Source organism: Halichoerus grypus, chromosome 10 (genome assembly GCF_964656455.1).
Source record: "Halichoerus grypus chromosome 10, mHalGry1.hap1.1, whole genome shotgun sequence".
Taxonomy (NCBI): domain Eukaryota; kingdom Metazoa; phylum Chordata; class Mammalia; order Carnivora; family Phocidae; genus Halichoerus; species Halichoerus grypus.
In genome coordinates this window covers 70,097,827-70,121,472 of record NC_135721.1, presented here as the reverse complement: position 1 = coordinate 70,121,472, position 23,646 = coordinate 70,097,827, and the positions used below count along the sequence as shown (strand labels likewise).

At 37.4% G+C, this 23,646-nt stretch overlaps 1 protein-coding gene across 1 annotated transcript in view; it reads left to right on the top strand.

The window, feature by feature from the left end:
- Window positions 1-23,646, top strand: part of GTF2A1L (general transcription factor IIA subunit 1 like) — a 49,704-nt gene that overhangs the window by 16,813 nt on the left and 9,245 nt on the right. The window lies entirely within an intron of this gene.

Here is a 23,646-nt window from a genome sequence, read left to right as displayed (position 1 = left end):
TCTTTGGTTAGTTTTAAAATAGAGCTATATTTAAAACACAAACATCCAAATAGTCAAAAGTATTTACTTCATAAGGTGTTTTTTTTATTAATACACAGCAGGGACTTTTCAAATAGTAGTAATCTGATAAAGTTTATGCTGATAAAATTTTCGAAAGAATTATAAATAGGTTTTTTTTTTTTTTTAAAGTAGCTTTTCAGTAATTCTTATTGCTTAAAGCAAGTTACAATTAAGTACATGTTTACTTGTCCTGTGTAGACTACCAGAGATCCAGTTTCTATGTAGGTTTAACATTCTTACTGTTGCATAAAATATATTCCTGACAATTTTTGATGTGCTCCTATTTTAAAGTATGTATTACTATGTTAGGTTATTCTTATGTGTGGAAATTTTGTTTTATAGTCTTAAAAGGCTACAGAGAACTAGAAACTCAGGTTTTTATTTGAACTCAAAAAGTAGGAGTAGGAGAGAGAGGGGTATGGTAATGTATCATCTTTAACTATTTTTTATCTCTTGTCTGCCCTCCCCATCATCGTCATTGCCCCACCTCCGAATACTGTCATTTCTGCTGCCTCAACGTTTAATTCTTTACCTGACTGCAACCTCTTAACTTCTTTCTGAGCTCCTCTTTATGTCTCTCTCCTGTTTACAAAGGTTCTGTCCTCAGACCATTTCTCTTCTTACTTGAAGTTTTCTTTGGGCAACCTCATGGATTATTACGGTTTTAAATACCACCTATTTGTTGATGACTAGGTTTCTAACTGTATTACTCCCTTGAGCTTTATTCTCATGTCTATTTGCCTTCTAGACAGTGCTACCTGAATGTCACAGTAATTCACTGGTCCTCTTCAGAGGCACTGCATGGTACCACTGCCCAGCTGGTTTCCCACGCTAAGGACTTACAGTTAACTTTTGGCTCTTTTTCCCTCTTATTCTCCTTATATCATATGCTTTTTAAAAATTATCTTTAAAATTGCTGTAGAGTGTATACAACATACAGTTTATCATTTTAACCATTTTTAGCTGTACTGTTTAGTGGCATTAAGTACGTTCATGGTTGTGCAACCATTACTACTATCCATCTCTAGAACTTTTTCATTGTCCCAAGCCAAATCTCTGTACCCATTGTGTAATAACTTCCCATTACCCCTCCATTCAGCCCCTGCTAACTTGTACTTTCTGTCTCTATGAATTTGATACCTCATAACTGGAATCATAAAATATTTATCCTTCCGTGATTGGCTTATTTCACTTAGAAAAAGATTTTCAAGGTTCATCTAGGTCATAGCATGTGTCAGAATTTCATTCCTTTTTAAGTCTAAATCATGTCATTTGATACCTTTATTCATAACTTCAGTGCTAAGTATTTCGGGACTCTCTTCCCTCTTCTCCATCTCCCCTGCCGTTGTCCTCATTGTCTCTCATTTAAGATAATATAATAGTCTCCTAACTAATTTATTAGCCTGTAGTCTGCTTTTTTCACTCCACTCCTCCCAGTCCATCCATTTTAGAAGTTAAAGGCTTAGGCTTCAGGGATCAGAATTATTGATCCCTTCTGCGTCCCTTAATAACTATGTGACTTGGGCAAGTTATTGTCTCCTCACATGTAATAAGGGTAATGGTATCCTCGGTGGAGTCCCCGTGGGAGGATTGCAGGAGATGATCAGGGGGAAGTGCTCAGCAGCACACTACCTAGCACGTGGTAGTGTTTAGAGTGTGTTAGCTGTTATCCCAGGGCTTCTGACGGCTACCAGAGATTTACCCAGAATGCAGCCTGCTAAACAGGTCACTGATGGTTATTTACCTGCAAGGTAAAGTTCAAGTTCCTTAATGTGGCATGCAAGGACCTCCATGTTCTTTCTCTGCCAGGGTTTCTTACTTACTTTTTCTTCATTTCTTGCCTACTACTTTATTTTTTTAAATTTTTATTGTTATGTTAATCACCATACATTACATCATTAATTTTTGATGTAGTGTTCCATGATTCATTGTTTGTGTATAACACCCATGCTCCATGCAGAACGTGCTCTCTTTAATACCCATCACCAGGCTAACCCATCCTCCCACCCCCCTCCCCTCTAGAACCCTCAGTTTGTTTTTCAGAGTCCATTGTCTCTCATGGTTTGTCTCCCCCTCCGATGTCCCCCCTTCATTCTTCCCCTCCTGCTATCATCTTCTTCTTTTTTTTTTTTTTTTTAACATATATTGTATTATTTGTTTCAGAGGTACAGATCTGTGATTCAACAGTCTTGCACAATTCACAGCGCTCACCATACCACATACCCTCTCCAATGTCTATCACCCAGCCACCCCATCCCTCCCACCCCCCACCACTCCAGCAACCCTCAGTTTGTTTCCTGAGATTAAGAATTCCTCATATCATTGAGATCATATGATACATGTCTTTCTCTGATTGACTTGTTTCGCTCAGCATAACACCCTCCAGTTCCATCCATGTCGTTGCAAATCATTTTTGCCTACTACTTTAGTGGGAATGCAAAACTGTGAGTGCTTCTCCGTTAACCTTGGCGTATCCTCCTCTCTATTGCTTTTGTTATTCCCTCTGCTTGGTGCCTGAATCTTCTCCTCCCATCCTCCCCATCCTCCTCTCTGGCTAGTTGCTTCTTAGCCACTTAATACTTCCTCCAGAGATTTTACTTCAGTGCCTCTCTACCCCCCCCCCCCCCCGCCCTTCATTTTTGGACTGGCTATATCTCTTCTGTGTTATCATTGTACCTTAAGCATGTGTGTGTCATAATGTAGTTAAAAGATACATTAAAGTGTCCTGTTTGCATTGAGAGGTACATTTTATTAATCTTTGTATACATAGCGCCTAAGAATGTATACACATTCATGTATACTAGAATATACTGTGCCCAAGGTGGGGCTTGAACTCATGACTCTGAGATCAGGAGTTACATGCTCTACCATCTGAGCCAGCCAGGCACCCCTAAAATGTAAGCTTTTAAAGAAAAAGATCTATGATTAATTACTTGGCTCAGTAGTTCTCAATCCTGGCTAAGTATTACAGTCATTGGGGCATTAGGGGCGCCTGGGTGGCTCAGTCCGTTGGGTGTCTGCCTTCTGCTCAGGTTGTGATCCTAAGGTCCTGGGATTGAGCTGAGCCCCCCCCCCCCCCGCCTTGGGCTCCCTGCTCGGTGGGGAGTCTGCTTCTCCTACTTGCTCTGCCCCTACCCACACTTGTGCTCTCTTTCTCACTCTCACTCTCTCAAATAAATAAAATCAGTGGGGCATTAAAAAGTTCCAGTCTACCCCCAAGAGATTTAGATCTAATTAGTCTGGAATAGGGTCCACTCATTAGTGTTAAAGAGCTTTCTGAGGTACTTGTAATAACGTAGTTAAGATTAGGAACCACTGACTTAGATCAATGTATGAATGAAAAATGGATGGAGTGAGGGAGTAAGAGAATATATAACTTCAAGAGCTTTAATTTTTCTTTCAAATCCATTCTGATACTCCTCTAAAAGATCAGTCATATCAATAGTAAGTTGAATTCAGAATTCAGTTAACTGAGCAAATATTTTTTGAGTCACTGTGTGTCGCTCCTAAATCAAAGATTTTTAAACCAGATGTGATATTTTTCTTTATAGGAAAAAAGCCAATTTAACAAAATACTTCTTTGTGTTTGTCAAAATAAGGTACATTTCATGCCAGATAAGAATGGAGTGACATGAGATGCAATTGTACATGATCAGGTAATAGGTAACCATTATTGCCACTCATTATGTTATGGTAAATATCTGGATTAAATTTCTGTTAGGAATGCAGATGTACGATGCCATTATGATTATAGGCAATTCAATTTTACATAGTTTAGTTAGAAAATGTGAAAAGGGTGTTATAGCTTAGGTTTCTCTTATATTTATCCCCACATATAGGTGTGAAGTTCTGTTAGTCCTCACTAGCCATTGGAAAAACGCCGTTCTTTAATTAAAAGAAAGCTTAAATTGAAAGGATTGGAAACTGGATTTGGCAAACAAAACTTTATCTTGAAGCCTCCTATGTGTTTGCTTATTGTATTACTGAAACACAGAAGCCATATACAATTGAAGAGACCTTCGTGAAGCTGAGAATCTTGGAAATTACTGAGCTGCCGTGTCTTAGAGCAGAGAAAGAAAGCTGAAGTAGTGCCTCTGTCAGATGACGTCATCTGCACTAGATGGCATTTCTTCACATTCAGCTGGAATTCATAGAAGAATCAGCAGTAACTTTCCTTTAACATTGAACAGGATGAAAATATGAATGCTTCTCGGAAGCTAGCATTTGATTTTAATCATCATTTGTATGTTGGCACCATCAAAAAAGTTGCTATGTTGTGAAACTTTTTATTATTTTTTCTTAGCAAAACTTGGTACTGTCTATAGTGATGGAGCTTCTGAGATGGTTGGCAACAAATGGTTTTGCCGCTTCAGGAAAGAGAACATTGCTATCTATTTCAGCACATGGCATACATTAATGCTAAGACACAGCCAATAATTCTAAAAGAAGTCTCATCGGCTGCCATGAAACTCAGATACATTAGAGCAAAAGTACTGAATTATTGCCTTTTCCAAGACATTTGTCAAAAAATGTGGGCAAAATGTTAAGTTCTTCTTCATGCAGAATTTTTCTTTTCAAAGGACAATGCTTGAAGTTCTTAATTGATTGTTGGGGAGACATTGATTATTTTTGAGAGAATGAAAACCCCCTTGTAAGAATTTGACAGGGAGAAGTCCATTGATACAACATGTAGTGGATATCTGGCCATATGAAAGACTTAAATCTTCGTATTCATGATCCTGTGGAATCAGTTTTGGATGTTGCTGCAAACCTGCTGGCTATTTTGGTCAAATTACCATCTTAGAAGAAGATTGGAGTCGGATAAGCATATGAACTTACCAGTGCTTGGTGGAAGTGCTTCTGAAGAAGTTGAGAACAACGAAACTCTTGTAGTTACTGATATTAAATTTGTATTTGTAATCTTACTCCTGTCCCAAAGTAAACAGGACTTTACTGATTTAAGATAAGATGATGCTACATGAATTTAATCAGAAGAGTCCTGGAATCTTCAATATTCCTTAATAAGCTTAAATTTTTCTTGCAAAGTACTGTGGGAGCTCTGATTAATTTTGCAACAAAACATCTTTTGGGTTGAGGTTTTCAGTACTTGCCACTATTATTTATTTTTTTAAAGATTTTATTTATTTGAGAGAGTGCGAGAGAGCACAAGCAGGGAGAGAGGCAGGCAGAGGGAGAAGCAGGCTTCTTGCTTGCTGAGCAAGGAGCCCTTTGTGGGACTCCATCCCAGGACCCTGGGATCATGACCTGAGCTGAAGGCAGGTGCTTAACCAACTGAGCCACCCAGGCATCCCTGCTTCTCACTATTAAAACCAAGAGCCAATTTCAACCTGTGGTTTAGGCCTAGGACTAACCTAATCATAATTTATATCACATTTATTGAGGTGGAATTTACGTATGATGAAGTTCATGCTTTTTTAGGTACACAGTTTTTAGGTGTACAGTATGAATTTTGACAAACACTTGCAGTTATATAACCAGTACCAAGCTGAGATACATAACATTTCTGTTACCCCAAAGAGGTTCCTCATGCCCCTTTGTAGTCAATATCCTCCCTCTGCCTCCATTCCCTGTTAGTCACTCACTGATCTGTTTTCTTTTGGTATAGGCTTGCCTATTCCAGAATGTCAAACAACTGGAATAATACAACATGTAACTTTGTGGTTCATCCATGTCGTTGCATGTATCAGTAGTCTATTGTACCACAGTTTGTTTATTCATTCACCATTTGGACATGTGGATTCTTTCCAGTTTTTGGCATTTGTGAATAAAGCTCCTAAAAACATTTGTGTGCAGTTCTTTTGTTGTTTTTTGGTGTGGACGCAGATTTTCTTTTCTTTTGAGTAAAAATACCTAGGAATGGGATTTCTATTGATACATGAATGCTTATAAGGCCATATGATACATGAATGCTTATAAGAAACCACCACACATTTCCAAAGCGATCATATTTCCACCAGCAAAGTATGGTATAATTTTTCATTTTTCCTAGCAATGTATAAGATTTACAGCTACTTGACATTCTTGCTACTTTCATACTGTTTTCTGGAGAAGAGAAGTTTGTGGTTTTGATGAAGTCTACTTATTTTTTCCTTTTGATTTCTGTTTATATATATTAGCTAACCAAAGGTTGCAGAGATCTCATGCATCAAAAAATTTTTTATAGGTTTTACATTTGGGGCTGTGATCCATGCTGGATTAATTTTTGTATATAGTAAAAGGTTAGGTTCTTTGTTCTTTGCATGTGAATGTTCATTTGTTTTAGTATCACTTATGGAAAATACTAGCCTATCTCCACTGAGTTGTCTAAAGCTCATTGAGTGTCTGAAGCACTTCACCTTCAAAGAAAATAAGTTACCATATGTGTGTGGGTTTATTTCTGGACTTTCACAGTTTGATGAATTCATGTGTCTATCTTTTCAGTCATACCACACTGTCTTAATTGTGGTAGCTTTATCGTGTATCTGGATATCAGAGAGTACAAGTCTCTCAACTTTGTTCTTTTTCAAAGTTGTTTTGGTTATTCTAATTCTTTTGCTTTTCCATATAAATGTGATAATGCGTTTGTCAATTAAAAAAAACTGCTAGGACATTGATTTGAGTTGTGTTGGATCCATAGATCAAGGGGAGAATTGACATCATCACAATAATGAGTTTTCCAATTCATAGATATGACACGTTTTCTGTTTAGATCTTTAACTTTTCTCATTAATGCCTTGTAGTTCTCAACATACACGGAATGCACGTGTTATTTTTTATCTAAGTATTTTATGGTTTTGGGTGCAATAGTACTAAATAGTACCAAAAGATAGTACTAAAAAGTACTAAATAGTACTAAAAGACACTATAAAGAACAACTTTATTCATATTTTATGCTTCATTTGCATTACTTATAAAAATATATTTTCAAAGATAGTGTTATTGAGAAAAAAAATTTCCATGGTTCTTTACATACATTGTAAATTTCAAAAGGTTGTGCCAGTTTTCCTGCTACCAGCACTCTGTATCACTGTATTTTATTACATACTTGACAGTTCATTATCACCATTGGTTTTGTCCTATTTTTTCTATTATGGTAAAACTTTACCATTTTAACCCTTTTTAACTGCACAGTTAGGTGGCAGTAAGTGCATTCACATTGCTGTGCAACTATGACCACCATCCATTTTCAGAACATTTTAGCTTTCCCAAATTGAAACTCTATGCCTGCTGAATAACTCCCCATCCTTCTCTCACCCCATCCCTGGCAGCCACCATTCTGTTTTCTATCTCTATGAATTTGACTATTTCAGATACCCCATAGAAGAGGAATCAGATAGTATTTGTCCTTTTGTATCCCTTGTCACTTAGTATAATGTCTTCCGTGTTTATTCGTGTTGAGGCATGTATCAGAACTTCCTTTTTAAGGTTAAATACTACTCTGTGTAATGTACATACCATATTTTATTTATCCATTCATCTGTCCATGGGCATTTGGTTTGCTTATACCCTTTGGCAATTTTGACTAATGCTACTGTAAATTTGGGTGTACAAATATTTCAAGTCTCTGCTTTCAGTTATTTGGGGGGGTATATAGCCAAATGTGGAATTGCTGGATCATATGGTAATTCTATTTAAACTTTCTAAGGAACTACCGTACTATTTTTCCATAGCAGCTGTACCATTTTACTTCCCACCAGTGCACAAGGGTTCCAATTTCTCCACAGGTTCACTAGCACTTGTTAGTTCCTGTTGTTTTATTCCTTTGATAATTGCCATCCTAATGGGTGTGAGGTGGTATCTTATTGTGGTTTTGATTTGCATTTCCCTAATTGTTAGTAATACTGAATATTTTTTTAATGTGCTTACTGGCTATTTATCTTCTTTGGAGAAATGTCTATTCAAGTCCTTTGTATGTTTTTAAATCAAGTTTTTTTTTTGTTGTTGTAGGATTTCTTATATATTTTGGATATTAACTCCATATATGGCTTGTAAACATTTTCATTTTGTGGGTTGCCTTTTCACTCTGTTGGTAATGTCCCTTGATAGATAAAGATGTTTAATTTTTGATGAAGGCCATTTTATCTATCCCCCGCCCCACCCCCTTTTTTTTTTGCCTGTGCTTTTGGTATCTTTTTTAAGGAATAATTCTCAAATCCAAAGTCATGAAGATTTTCCCCTATGATTTTTTCTAAGAGTTTTATAGTTTTAGTTCTTAGGTTTAAATCTTTAATCCATTTTGAATTAATTTTTGTATATGGTGTAAGGTAAGGGTCCAACTTCATTCTTTTGCATGTGTTCCCACTGCCATTTGTTGAAAAGACTGCCCTTTCCTCATTGAATGGTCTTGTCATCTTGACAAAAATCATTTGACCATATAATGTGAGGATTTGTTTCTGGGCTCTTTATGCTATTCCACTGGTTTGTTGTCTGTCTGTATGCCAACACCACACTGTTTTGACTACTCTAGTTTTGTAGTAAGTTTTAAAATCATGATGTGTTAGACCTCCAACTTACATCTTCTTTTTCAAGATTGTTTTGGTTATTCAGGGTCCCTTAAGATTCAATATGAATTTTAAGATGGATATTCTATTTCTACAAAAGAAATAGGGAGGGTGCCTGGGTGGCTCAGTTGGTTAAGCGTCTGCTTTCAGCTCAGGTCATGATCCCGGGGTCCTGGGATCGAGTCCCACATTGGGCTCCTTGCTCAGCAGGAGCCTGCTTCTCCCTCTGCCTCTGCCCCTGCTTGTATTCTCTGTCTGTCTCTCTCTTTCTCTCTCCCTCTCAAATAAATAACATCTTAAAAAAAAAAAATTAGGGATTTGGGTTTTGATAGGGATTGTAATGAATTGTGTAGATGGCTTTGGGTGGCATTAGCAATATTAACCTTTTTTTAAATTTAATTTTATTATGTTATGTTAATCACCATACATTACATCATTAGTTTTTGTTGTAGTGTTCCATGATTCATCGTTTGCATATAACAAACACCCAGTGCTCCATTTGCAATATTAACTCTTTTAAATTCATGAACACAGAATGTCTTCCCATTTATTTCTGGCTTCTTTAATTTCTCTCAGGAAAGTTTTATAGTTTTCAGTGAGCAAGTCTTTGGACTCCTTGGTTATGTTTACTCCTAAGTATTTTGTTCTACTTGATGGAATATTAAATGGAGTTGTTTTCTGCATTTTTTTCAGGTTGTTAATCATTCGTGTATAGAAATGCAACTGATAATTGTGTGTTAACTCTTGTCTTTTGCAATTTTGCTGAATTCATTCATTAGTTCTGACATTTTTATGTGTGTGGAATCTTCTGGGTTTTGTACATGTATGAGATAGTATTTTATGCAAATAGATAATATTACTTCTTCTTTTCCAGTTTGGATGCCATTTATCTATCTATCTATCTTGACTAATTGCCTTAGCTAGGACCTACAGTACATTGTTGAATAGGAGTGGCAAGAGTGGTCACCTTGCCTTGTTCCTGATCTTAAAGGAAAAGCTTTGAGTTTTTCACCACTGAGTATGCTGTTAGCTGAGGACTTCTCATAGATGGCCTTTATTATAGTGAAGAAGTTCCTTCTAGTCCTAGTTGGAGTGTTTTTTAAAAATCATGAAATGAGGGGCGCCTGGGTGGCTCAGTTGGTTAAGCGACTGCCTTCGGCTCAGGTCATGGTCCTGGAGTCCCGGGATCGAGTCCTGCATCAGGCTCCCTGCTCAGCAGGGAGTCTGCTTCCCCCTCTGACCTTCATGATCTCGCTCTCTATCTCATTCTCTCTCTCAGGTAAATAGATAAAATCTTAAAAAAAATAAAAATCATGAAATTGTGTTGAATTTTGTCAGATGCTTTTTCTGCATCAATTCAGGTGACTGTGTATCCCCCTTCATTATGTTAATAGGTTTTATTACATTGATTTTTCATATGTTGAATCATCCCTGCATCCCAGGAATAAGTCCTACTTGGTCATGATGTGTGATCTTTTTAATGTGCTGTTGAATTCTGTTTGTGTTAGTATTTTGTTTAGGATTTTTGAGGATTGGTGTTAATTCTTCTTTAAATGTTTGGTAGAATTCTCCAGTGGGGCCATCTGGTTCTGGGCATTTCTTTGTTGAGAGATTTTTGATGACTAATTCTATCTCCTTATAGATCTATTCAGATTTTCTATTCATGATCCATTCTTGGTAAGTTGTGTGTTTTTAGAAATTTGTCTGATTTAGGTTATCCAATTTGTTGATATACAGTTCATAGTATTCTCTCATAGTATTCTCTCATAATTATTTTTATGTAAAATCAGTAGTAAAGATTCGTTTCGATTTTAGTTGAGTCATAGTTTTTTCTTAATCAGTGTAGCCAAAAGCTTATCAATTTTGCTGATTTATTTTGAAGAACCAACTCTTAGTTTTGTTGATCTTTTTTTTTAAATTATGTTGTTGATTTTTCTCTATTGATTTTTTTCCCTATTCTTTACTTTATCTCTGCCCTAATTGTTATTATTTCCTTCCTTACACTAGCTTTGGGCTTTGTTCTTCTTTTTCTAGTTCCTTATAGTGTAAATTTAGATTATTAATTTGAGATCTTTTCTTTTTTAATGTGAACATTTATAGCTATAAATCTCATTCTTACACTGGTTTTGCTGTATCCCATAAGTTTTGGTATGTTGTATTTTCATTTTTATTTGTCTTAAGATACTATCTTTTCATAAAAGATTTTTTGTTTTTGTTTTGTTTTTCAAGTTTTTATTTAAATTCCAGTTAACATAAAATGTAATACTAGTTTCAGGTGTAGAATTTAAGTAATTCATCTCTTATATACAGCACCCAGTGCTCATCACAGCAAGTGTCCTCCTTAATACCCATCACCCATTTAACCCATCCCCCTGCCCACCTCCCCTCCAGCAACCCTCAGTGTGTTTCCTATAGTTAAAAGTCTGTTTTCTGGTTTGCCTCTATTTTTTTCTACCCCCCCAACCCATGTTCATCTGTTTTGTTTCTTAAATTCCACATATGAGTGAAATCATATGGTATTTCTCTTTCTCTGACTTATTTTGCTTAGCATAATCTCTCTAGTTCCAGTCATGTCATTGCACATAGCAAGATTTCATTCTTTTGAATGGCTGAGTAATATTCCAGTGGATATATGTATATGTGGATAAAGAAGACCCATTCATCAGGTGATGGACATTTGGGCTCTTTCCATAATTTGGCTATTGTTGATAATTCTGCTATAAACATTGGGGTGCATGTGTCCCTTGAAGTCAGTATTTTTGTATTCTTTGGGTAAATACCTAGTAGTGTAATTGCTGGATCGTGGGGTAGTTCTATCTTTACCTTTTCAAGGAATCTCCATACTGTTTTCCAGTGGCTGCACCAGTTTACATTCCTATCAACAGTGTAAGAGTGTTCCCCTTTCTCTGCATCCTCACCAACACCTGTTGTTGTTAATTTTAGCCATTCTAACAGGTGTGAGATGATATCTCATTGTAGTTTTGATTTGTATTTCCCTGAAGAATGATATTGGGCATCTTTTCCTATGTTGGTTAGCCATCTGTATGTCTTCTTTGGAAAAATGTCCATGTCTGCCCATTTTTTAACGGGATTATTTGGTTTTTGGGTATTGAGTTTTAGAAGTTCTTTAAAGATTTTGGGATACTGACCCATTATCAGATACATCATTTGCAAGTATCTTCTCCCATTCTGTAGGTTGCCTTTTAGCTTTGTTGATTGTTTCCTTCACTGGGCAGAAGATTTTTATTTTGATGAAGTCCCAATAGTTTATTTTTGCTTCAGGAGACATATCTAATATGAAGTTGGTATGGCTGATGTCAAAGAGGTTACTGCCTGTGTTCTGCTCTAGGATATTGATGGTTTCCTGTCTCACATTTAGGTCTTTCATCCATTTTGAATTTATTTTTGTGTATGGTGTAAGAAAGTGGTCCAGTTTCATTCTTTCGCGTGTTGCTGTGCAGTTTTCCCAATGCCATTTGTTGAAGAGACTGTCTTTTTTTTCCCATTGGATATTCTTTCCTGCTTTGTTGAAAATTAGTTGACCACCACATTAATAAAAGAAAGGATAAGAACCATATGATCCTCTCAATATATGCAGAAAAAGCATTTGACAAAGTACAATATCCATTCATGATAAAAATCCTCAACAAAGTAGGGATAGAGGGAACATACCTCAACATAATAAAGGGCATATACGAAAAACCCACAGCTAATATCATCCTCACTGGGGAAAAACTGAGAACTTTGCCTCTGTTGTCAGGAATAAGACAGGGATGTCTACTCTCACCACTGTTATTTAACGTAGTACTGGAAGTTTTGGCCTCAGCAATCAGACAAAAAGAAAAGGAATCCAAATCAGCAATGAAGTCAGTTTCACTATTTGCGGATGACATGATATCCTATACAGAAAACCCAAAAGACCACCAGAAAATTGCTAGAACTGATACATGAATTCAGCAAAGTTGTAGGATACAAAATCAACATGCAGAAATCTGTTGCATTTCTATACACCAATAATGAAGCAGCAGAAAGAGAAATCATGGAATCAGTTCCATTTACAATTGCACCAAAAACCATAAGATACCGAGGAATAGACCTAAACAAAGAAGTAAGAGATCTGTACTCTGAAAACTATAAAACACTTATAAAAGAAATTGAAGATGACACAAAGAAATGGAAACACATTCCAAGCTCATGGATTGGGAGGACAAATATTGTTAAAATGTATATACTACCCAAAGCAATCTACACATTTAATGCAATCCCTATCAAAATGTCACCAGCATTTTTTACAGAGCTAGAACAATTCTAAAATTTGCATGGAACCTCACAAGACCATGAATAGCCAAAACAGTCTTGAAGAAGAAAAGTAAAGCTGGAGGCATTGCAATTCTGGACTTCAAGTTATATTAGAAAGTTGTGGTGATCAAGACAGTATGGTGCTGCCACCAAAATAGACACATAGATCAATGGAACAGAATAGAAAACCCAGAAATAAACCCACAACTATATGATCAAAATTGATTTTTTTTTTGATTTTTAAAAATTTCTTCTTTGACCCATTCATTTTTTGAGTCTGTAGTTTAATTTCCACATCTTGTGTGTTTTCCTCCATTTTGATCAGAAAAGATATCTTGTGTGATTTCAGTCTTTTTAAATATTAATATTTGTTTTGTGGCCTAACATATGGTCTTTCCTAGAGAATGTTCTGTGTACACTTGAGAATAATGTGTATCCTGCTATTGTTGGATGGCATATTTGTATATGTCTGTGTATGTGTTTTTATATGTCTGTTCAGTATTATATTGAATATAATATTCAAGTTCTTTATTTCCTTATTGATATTTTATCTGGTTCTATTCATTATTGAAAATGGGGTATTGAAGTTTCATACCATTATCGTAAAGCTACCTATTTCTCAAATTCTGTCAATGTTCTGTGTGCACTTGAGAATAATGTGTATCCTGCTGTTGTTGGGTGGCATGCTTTGTATATGTCTGTTAGGTCCAACTAGCCTATAATATTCAACTTCTTTATTTCCTTATTGATATTTTGTCTGGTTCTATTCATTATTGAAAGTGGGGTATTGAAGTTTCATACTATTATCGTAAAGCTAGCTATTTCTCAAATTCTGTCAATGTTACATGTATTTAGGAGCTATTAAATTTGGTGCTGATATGTTTATAATTGTTAAATCTTCTTAGTGAATTGATTCTTTTTTTGATTGTATGATGTTTTCCTTTGTTTCTTCTAAGGTGTTTGACTTAGTCTATTTTGTCTGATAGTAGCGTATCCTAATTCTTTGGTTGCTGTTTGCATGAAGTATCTTTTTCCATCCTTTTACTTTCAACCTATGTGTATCCTTAGATTTAAAGTGAGTCTCTTGTAAACAACATATAGTTAGATCCTGTTTTTTTATCCATTCTGCCAATTTGCATCTTTTGATGAGGAGTTTAATCCATTTACCTTTAAAGTAATTACTTATAGGGTAGGACTTTTGTCATTTTGTTACTTGTTTTCTCTGTCTTTTACTTTTATTTTTTAAACTTTGTTATGTTATGTTAGTCACCATACAATACATCATTGGTTTTTGATGTGGTGATCCACGATCCATTGTTTTCGTATAACACCCAGTGTTCCATGCAGTACGTGCCCTCCTTAATACCCATCACTGGGCTAACAAATCCCCCCCCGCAAAACCCTGTTTGTTTCTCAGAGTCCATAGTCTCTCATGGTTCATCTCTCCCTCCAATTCCCACCCCCCCTCATTTTTCCCTCCCTTCTCCTAATGTCCTCCATGTTATTCCTTATGTTCCACAAATAAGTGAAACCATATGATAATTGACTTTCTCTGCTTGACTTATTTCACTTAGCATAATCTCCTCCAGTCCCATCCATGTTGATGTAAAAGTTGGGTATTCATCCTTTCTGATGGCTGAGTAATATTCCATTGTATATATGGACCACATCTTCTTTATCCATTCATCTGTTGAAGGGCATCTCGGCTCTCTCCACAGTTTGGCTATTGCGGACATTGCTGCTATGAACATTGGGGTGCATATGGCCCTTCTTTTCACTACATCTGTGTCTTTGGGGTAAATACCCAGGAGTGCAATTGCTGGGTCATAGGGTAGCTCTATTTTTAAATTTTTGAGGCACCTCCGCACTGTTTTCCAAAGTGGCTGTACCAACTTGCATTCCCACCAACAGTGTAAGAGGGTTCCCCTTTCTCCACAACCTCTCCAACATTTTTTGTTTCTCTCCCTGTCCATTTTTGCCATTCTAACTGGTGTAAGGTGGTATCTCAATGTGGTTTTGATTTGAATTTCCCTGATGGCTAATGATGATGAACATTTTTTCATGTGTCTGTTAGCCATTTGTATGTCTTCTTCAGAGAAGTGTCTTTTCATATCTTCTGCCCACTTTTTGACTTGATTATTTGTTTTTTGGGTGTTGAGTTTGAGAAGTTCTTTATAGATCTTGGATACCAGCCCTTTATCTGTAGTGTCATTTGCAAATATCTTCTCCCATTCTGTGGGTTGCCTCTTTGTTTTGTTGACTGTTTCCTTTGCTGTGCAGAAGCTTTTTATCTTGATGAAGTCCCAAAAGTTCATTTTTGCTTTTGTTTCACTAGCTTTTGGAGATGTATCTTGAAAGAAGTTGCTGTGGCCGATGTCAAAGAGGTTACTGCCTATGTTCTCCTCTAGGATTTTGATGGATTCCTGTCTCACATTGAGGTCTTTCATCCACTTTGAGTTTATCTTTGTGAATGGTGTTAGAGAATGGTCGAGTTTCATTCTTCTGCATGTGGCTGTCCAGCTTTCCCAGCACCGTTTATCGAAGAGACTGTCTTTTTTCCATTGCATGTTTTTTCCTGCTTTGTCAAAGATTATTTGACCGTAGAGTTGAGGGTCCATATCTGGGTTCTCTATTCTGTTCCATTGGTCTGTATGTCTGTTTTTGTGCCAGTACCATGCTGTCTTGGTGATCACAGCTTTGTAATATAGCTTGAAATCGGGCAACGTGATGCCCCCAGCTTTGTTTTTCTTTTTCAACATTTCCTTGGCGATTCGGGGTCTTTTCTGATTCCATACAAATTTTAGGATTGTTTGTTTCAGCACTTTGAAAAATGTCATTGGAATTTTGATTGGGATGGCATTGAAGGTATAGATTGCTCTGGGTGGCATAGACATTTTACCAATGTTTATTCTTCCGATCCATGAGCATGGAATATTTTTCCATCTTTTTGGGTCTTCTTCAATTTCTTTCATGAGTGTTCTGTAGTTCCTAGAGTATAGATCCTTTACCTCTTTGGTTAGGTTTATTCCGAGGTATCTTATGGTTTTTGGTGCTATTGTAAATGGAATCGTTTCTCTAATTTCTCTTTCTACAGTTGCATTGTTAGTGTATAAGAAAGCAATTGATTTCTGTGCATTGATTTTGTATCCTGCCACATTACTGAATTGCTGTATGACTTCTAGTAATTTGGGGGTGGAGTCTTTGGGTTTTCCACATAAAGTATCACGTCATCTGTGAAAAGAGAGAGTTTGACTTCTTCTTTGCCAATTTGAATACCTTTTATTTCTTTTTGTTGTCTGATTGCTGTTGCTAGGACTTCTAGTACTATGTTGAACAATAGTGGTGAGAGTGGGCATCCTTGACGTGTTCCTGATCTTAAGGGAAAGGCTCTCAGCTTTTCCCCATTGAGGATGATATTCACTGTGGGTTTTTCATAGATGGATTTTATGAACTTGAGGAATGTTCCCTCTATCCCTATACTCTGAAGAGTTTTAATCAGGAAAGGATGTTGTATTTTGTCAAATGCTTTTTCTGCATCAATTGAGAGGACCATGTGGTTCTTCTCCCTCCTCTTCTTAATGTGTTCTGTCACATTGATTGATTTGCGAATGTTGAACCACCCTTGCATCCTGGGGATAAATCCCACTTGGTCGTGGTGGATGATCCTTTTAATGTATTGTTGGATCCTATTACCTAGGATTTTGTTGAGGATTTTGGAATCCATATTCATCAGGGATATTGGTCTGAAATTCTCCTTTTTGATGGGGTCTTTGCCTGGTTTGGGGATTAAGGTAATGCTGGCCTCATAGAATGCGTTTGGAAGTTTTCCTTCTGTTTCTATTTTTTGAAACAGCTTTAGTAGAATAGGTATTATTTCTTCTTTGAATGTTTGGTAGAATTCCCCAGGGAATCCATCAGGCCCTGGACTCTTGTTTTTTGGGAGGTTTTTGATCACTGCTTCAATCTCATTACTGGTTATTGGCCTATACAGGTTGTCAATTTCTTCCTGTTTCAGTCTTGGCAGCTTATAGGTTTCTAGGAAGGCCTCCATTTCATCCAGATTGCTCAGTTTATTGGCATATAGTTGTTGATAATCATTTCTAATAATTGTTTTTATTTCCTTGGTGTTAGTCGTGATCTCTCCCCTTTCATTCATAATTTTATTAATTTGGGTCCTTTCTCTTTTCTTTTGGATAAGTCTGGCCAGTGGTTTATCGATCTTATTAATTCTTTCAAAGAACCAACTTCTAGTTTCGTTGATCTGATCTACTGTGTTTCTGGTTTCTAATTCATTGATTTCTGCTCTAATTTTAATTATTTCTCTTCTAATGCGTAGCTTAGGCATCGTTTGTTGCTTTTTCTCTAGTTCTTTAAGGTGTAGAGTTAGTTGGTGAATTCGGGGTTTTTCTATTTTTTTGAGTGAGGCTTGGATGGCTATGTATTTCCCCCTTAGGACCACCTTTGCAGTATCCCATAGGTTTTGGACCGATGTGTTTTCGTTCTCATTGATTTCCATGAATTGTTTAAGTTCTTCTTTGATTTCCTGGTTGACCCAAACATTCTTGAGCAGAGTGGTCTTTAGCTTCCAAGTGTTTGAATTTCTGCCAAATTTTTTCTTGTGATTGAGTTCCAGTTTTAAAGCATTGTGGTCTGAGAATATGCAGGGAATAATCTCAGTCTTTTGGTATCGGTTGAGACCTGATTTGTGACCCAGTATGTGGTCTATTCTGGAGAAAGTTCCATGTGTGCTCGAGAAGAATGAGTATTCTGTTGTTTTAGGGTGGAATGTTCTGTAAATATCTATGAGGTCCATCTGGTCCAATGTATCATTCAAAGCTCTTGTTTCCTTGTTGATTTTCTGCTTAGATGATCTGTCCATTGCTGAGAGTGGAGTATTGAGGTCTTCTACAATTAACGTATTGTTATCAATATGACTCTTTATTTTGGTTAATAGTTGGCTTATGTAGATGGCTGCTCCCATGCTGGGGGCATAGATATTTACAATTGTTAGATCTTCTTGTTGGATAGACCCTTTAAGAATGATATAGTGCCCTTCTGTGTCTCTCATTACAGACTTTAGTTTAAAATCTAATTCGTCTGATATAAGCATTGCTACCCCAGCTTTCTTTTGAGGTCCGCTGGCATGGAAGATGGATCTCCATCCCTTCACTTTCAGTCTGGATGTATCTTTAGGTTCAAAATGAGTCTCTTGTAGGCAGCATATGGATGGGTCCTGTCTTTTTATCCAATCTGCAACCCTGTGCCGTTTTATGGGAGCATTTAGGCCATTCACGTTGAGAGTGATTATTGAAAGATATGAATTAATTGTCATCATGTTGCCTGTGAAGACGTTGTTTTTATAGATTGTCCCTGTAAATTTCTGTTGTATATCACTCTTGGGGTCTTTCTCCTTTTATAGAAACCCCCCTTAATATTTCTTGCAGGGCCGGCTTAGTGGTCACATACTCTTTCAGTTTCTGCCGGTCTTGGAAGCTCTGCATCTCTCCATCCATTCTAAATGACAGCCTTGCCAGTAAAGTATTCTTGGCTGCATGTTCTTCTCATTTAGTACCCTGAATATGTCTTGCCAGGCCTTTCTGGCTTGCCAGGTCTCTGTGGATAGGTCTGACGTTATTCTGATGTTCCTCCCTCTGTACGTAAGGAATCTCTTCCCCCTAACTGCCCTTAAGATGGTTTCCTTGGTTCTAAGATTTGCAAGTTTTACTATTACATGCCGGGGTGTTGGCCTGTTTTCCTTGATCTTAGGAGGGGTCCTCTCTGCCTCTAGGACTCGAATGTTTGTTTCATTCCCCAGATTAAGGAAGTTCTCAGCTACAATTTGCTCAAATACATCTTCTAGTCCTCTCTCTCTCTCCACTCCCTCCGGGATTCCAATGATTCTGACATTGGAACTCTTCATGGTGTCACTTATTTCTCTGATTGTATTTTCATGGATTCTGAGTTGTTTTTCCCTGGCCTCCTCTTTTCCCTTTTTATCTATTATATTGTCTTCCAGGTCGCTTATTCGTTCTTCTGCCTCACTTACCCTAGCTGTTAGATTATCTAGATTGGATTGGATCTCATTGATAGCATTTTTAAGTTCTGCCAGTTCACCTTTCATTTCTGCCCTTAGAGACTCTATGTTGCCATTAATTGATTTCTCCATTCTAGCCATTGTCTTCACAATTGCTAGCCTGAATTCCATCTCTGACATCTTGGTTATATCTGCATCCATTTGTAAATCTGCGGCATAAGTCATAATCTCTGAGTCTTTTCTATTTTGGGGGTTCCTCCTCCTAGTCATTCTGTTGATGGGTGTTTGAGGGAACGTATAGAGTCCAAATTATTGACCAGAACCCAAGCAAGATGCACCTGTTTTCTTGGGACCTTAGGGTTGCTGGCCTCTTGTTTTCCCAGCCTGTCTTCTGGGGGAGGGGCCTGCCGTGCTGTTACTCAGGCAACCCTGTTTGGGCGGAGTTGCCCTGCCCCCCTGTGGCGGGAGATGGGCTCAGTGGGAATCAGTTTTTGGGGCTTTTGTTCTCTGGCGGCTTTCCCTGGAGGCTTTCCACATCTCTTCCGCAAGTCAGAGCAGAAGAGACTGTTTCCAACCCTCTGCCTCAGAGCAGAGACCACAGTCTGTTCTTCAGTGAGCTCTCCAGGCCACACTGTCTCCATTTCTGTCCGTGCTGCTATAAACTGCAGCATCCTGGGTTGTGCGCCCCTCCGCAGCGCCCCCAGTCCTGCCTCCAGGTCGGGGCACGTCTTTGCCCTTTGTGCTTCTAGAACTGCCAGCCGCTCCCAGTTCGCCCGCGTGACTCCACCGCTCCCGGTTTCTGCCCCGGGTGCTGCCCTAGAGTCCTTTCCCCGCCCCTACCTACCGGTCTGCAAGTCTGCGCCCCGTCCCCAGCGCACGAGGCTGTCGCTCACCTGCGATGTAGGATCCCCACGGCCAGGCACCCTCCCGCTGCTGTTTATCCTCCAATATCTGCCTGCAGAATCAGGGCTCCCCACTTCGTACCTCGAAACCAACTGCCTGCGATATTGTGCTTGTAGAGATCCAGATCTTCTTACATCTCAGGCTGGTTTCGTGGGTGCTCAGAGTGGTCTGGTAGATATCCAGCTCAATTCCGGGGACCAGTTGAAATAGGGTCCCCTACTCCTCCGCCATCTTTCCTTCTCCTTCTCTGTGTCTTTTAGCTTTTTTGAGCCACATTTCCTCCCTTATTGCCTTCCTTTGTGTTTAGTTGATTTTCTTGTAGTGACACATTTCGATTCCCTTTTCATATCCGTTTGTGTATATTCTATAGATATTTTCTTTTTGGTTACCATGGGGATTACTTGTGGCATCTTCAAGTTATTATAGTCTTGAAGTGATACCAACTTAACTGCAGTCTCCTATAAAAATTCTGCTACTCTTCAGCTCTGCCCTTCCTTACTTTGTTAATGATATCCCAAATTACATCTTTATAATTGTGTTCCCCTTATTATAGATTTATAATTATAAATGTTTTTATGCTTTTGTCTTTTAAATCTTGTACAGGAATAAGAAGGAGAATTACAAACAAAATTATAATGTCAGTTTTTATATTTCTTTATGTATTTTTAAAAGAAAACTTTATATTTTTGTATGGCTTTGAGTTATTTTCTGGTTTCCTTTCATTTTAATTAAAAGACTCCCCTTAGGGAGTCTTGTAGGACAGGTTCAGTGGTAATAAGCTCCTTCAGCCTTTATCTTAGAATCCTTTAATTTTTCACTCATTTTTACAGGACAGTTTTGCCAGATATAGAATTCCCAGTTGACAATCTTTTCCTTCAATACTTTAAATATATATCATCCCACTGCCTTCTGGCCTTCAAAGTTTCTGCTGAGAAATCTGCTTGTTACCTTATTGAGGATCTCTAGTATGTGATGAGTTTCTTTTCTGTTGCTTCTTTAATTAGTGCTGTTTTTATTTTTTTAAATTTCTAAATTTTTTATTATTTGTTTTGCACCAATGACCATTTATTGTTTCTGTAAAGTAGGCATTGTGCTAGATATTCACATAGACACTCACAGAACACTCAAAACTGTACGAACTAGGTCTGATTTTAATGGATTACCACCCCCAACCTCACCTCTGCATTTTAACTTTTGGGACAGTCTTGTGCTTCTTTTTTTTTTTTTTTTCCAGTTAGCCACTGTATAGTTTTTGATGTAGTGTTCAATGATTCATCAGTTACACATAACACACAGTTCACATCATAACACATGCCCTCCTTAAAACCCCTCCCCCCCAACCCCCCTCCCCACTGAGAACCTCAGTTTGTTTCCCGGGGTCCATAGTCTTTCATGGTTCATCTTCCTCTCTGATTTCTCCCCCTTCAGATTTCCCTCCCTTCCCCTATGGTCCTCCGTGCTATTGCTTATGTTCCATATATGAGTGAAACCATATGAGAATTGTCTTTCTCTGCTTGACTTACTTCACTTAGCATAATCCCCTCCAGTTCCATCCATGTTGATGCAAAAGGTCGGTATTCATCCTTTTGAGGGCTGAATAATATTCCATTTTATATATGGACCACATCTTAATCCATTCATCTGTTTAAGGGCATCTCGGCTCCTTCCACAGTTTGGCTTTTGTGGACATTCTTAAGCAGCATTCTTGCAACTATGCCTAGAGTCACAGGGAAGTGAAGAATATTCCCTTGTTGGTTTCACGGTGTTAGTTATAAGACACCTCTTTTCATATATAACCCAGAAATCACACCCCTAACTCAAGGTAGTCTGTTTTTAAAGACTTTTGGGGGGTAAAAGTCCGCTAATTTCCACACTCACCTGCTCCTGTTTTCCTTATCACACTTTCCTGCATTTCCTAGTTTCCATTAGGATGGAAAGCATGCACTACAATCGCATGAGCATAGCTTCTCAGAGAGCTTCCCTCTCCACAGAGGAGGCAGCCCTTCATCTCTTCAAGGAGGTCAAGTGCTCATTAGACTTCTTCCCATTTACTGGATATGCAGACTATTAAAAACTGGACAACTTTTTTATGATGAGCACTCGGTATTATAAGTAAGTGATGAATCACTAAATTCTACTCCTGAGACCAATAGTACACTAGATGCTGAGTAGAATTTTTAAAAAAATTAAAAAACCCACAAAACTTAAATCCAATGGGGCAACTTTTGGAAACTTCTCTAAAATTTGAGGTAAATATTTAAATTAATTAGTGCTGTTTTTATATTTCAGTTTCCAATCATTTATTGCTACTACACAATTTTTGTAAACTGACTTATATCAGTCTGAATGTTTGTGTTGTTCTGCCCCCCAATTCATATGTTGAAATCCTAACCCCCAAAGATGATGGTAGTTAGGAGGTTGGGTCTTTGGCAGTGATTAGGTCAGAGTGGAACCCTTATGAGTGGGACTAATTGCCTTATAAAAGAGACCCTACAGAATTCTCTAGCCTCTCTGACATTGAAGACACAGTGAGAAGGCACTGCCTGTGAACCAGAAAGTGGGCTCTCACCAGATACTGGTTCTGCTGGTGATTTGATCTTGAACTTCCCAGCTTCTAAAACTGTGAGAAGTTAATTTCCATTGTTTATAAGCTACCTAGTCTGTGTTACTTTGTTATAGCAGCTCAAATGGCTGAAGACAATTTCCTTATCCTTTTAATATCTTCAGAATCTATGGCAACACCCCTTCTTTAATCCCTGATAGTGTTTGTTTTTTTTCTTTCTCTTTTTTTCTTTGTCAGTCTGGCTAGAGGCTTATCAATTTTATTGATCTTTTTAAAGAATGAACTTTTGGTCTAACTTTCTCAATTTTTTCCTGTTCTCAATTTCATTTATTTCTCTTTTTATTGTTTTCTCTTTTGCCAGGAGCTTAATTCAGTCTTCTCTTTTTAGTTTCTTATGGTAGAATTTTAGGTCATTGATTTGAAACTTGATTCCTTTTGAATATAATCATGTAATGCTGTAAATTTCCCTCTAGGCACTGCTTTAGCTACATTTTACAAGTTTTGAAATGTTATGTTTTTGTTTGCATTCAATTAAAATTATGTTCTGCTTTCCCTCATGACTTACTCTTTGATCCATGGGTGTTTAGAAATGTGTTAATTTTTAAATATTAGAGGATTTTCCAGATCTTTCTGTTACTGATTTCTGGTTTAATTCCTTTGTGATTAGAGAACATACTTTGTGTGTGTTAAATTTGTCAGGATTTGTTTTAGAGCCCAGAATATGGTCCATCTTGGTGAACATTATGTGTGCTCTTTAAAAAAGTGTGCCTTTTGCTATTTTGGGATGGAGTATTCTGTAAATGTCAATTAGGTTAAATTGTTTGATTGTGTTTTTCAGGTCTTTTACATCCTTACTAAATTTCAGTCTACTTTCTCTATTGTTCACTGTGAGAGGAATGTTGAATTATCCAACTATAATTATAGATTTGTCTGTTTCTCTTTTCACTTTTTTCAGTTTTGATTTCTTTCTGTTCTTTTGTGCTTGGTTTATTTCAGCTAGTACAATCTTTTGTTTTTTATTTATCCATTGAGCATGATATCACTTTACTTTCTGCTTCATTGAATTATTGTTTAAAATAAAATGAAAGAGTTAAAACCTAACAAGTACTGTATAAATTTAAGGTGGTATATATAAAAACGGACAGTTACTACCTGAAACTAGTAAACTCATTTGTTGTCTATGTATGAGTGTAAGTGGGTTTACTTTATTTATGGTTTAAAGCTTACCCCATTTTGCACAGAAATGCTGGGATTGTTCTAAAATACAAAATTAGGGAACATACATA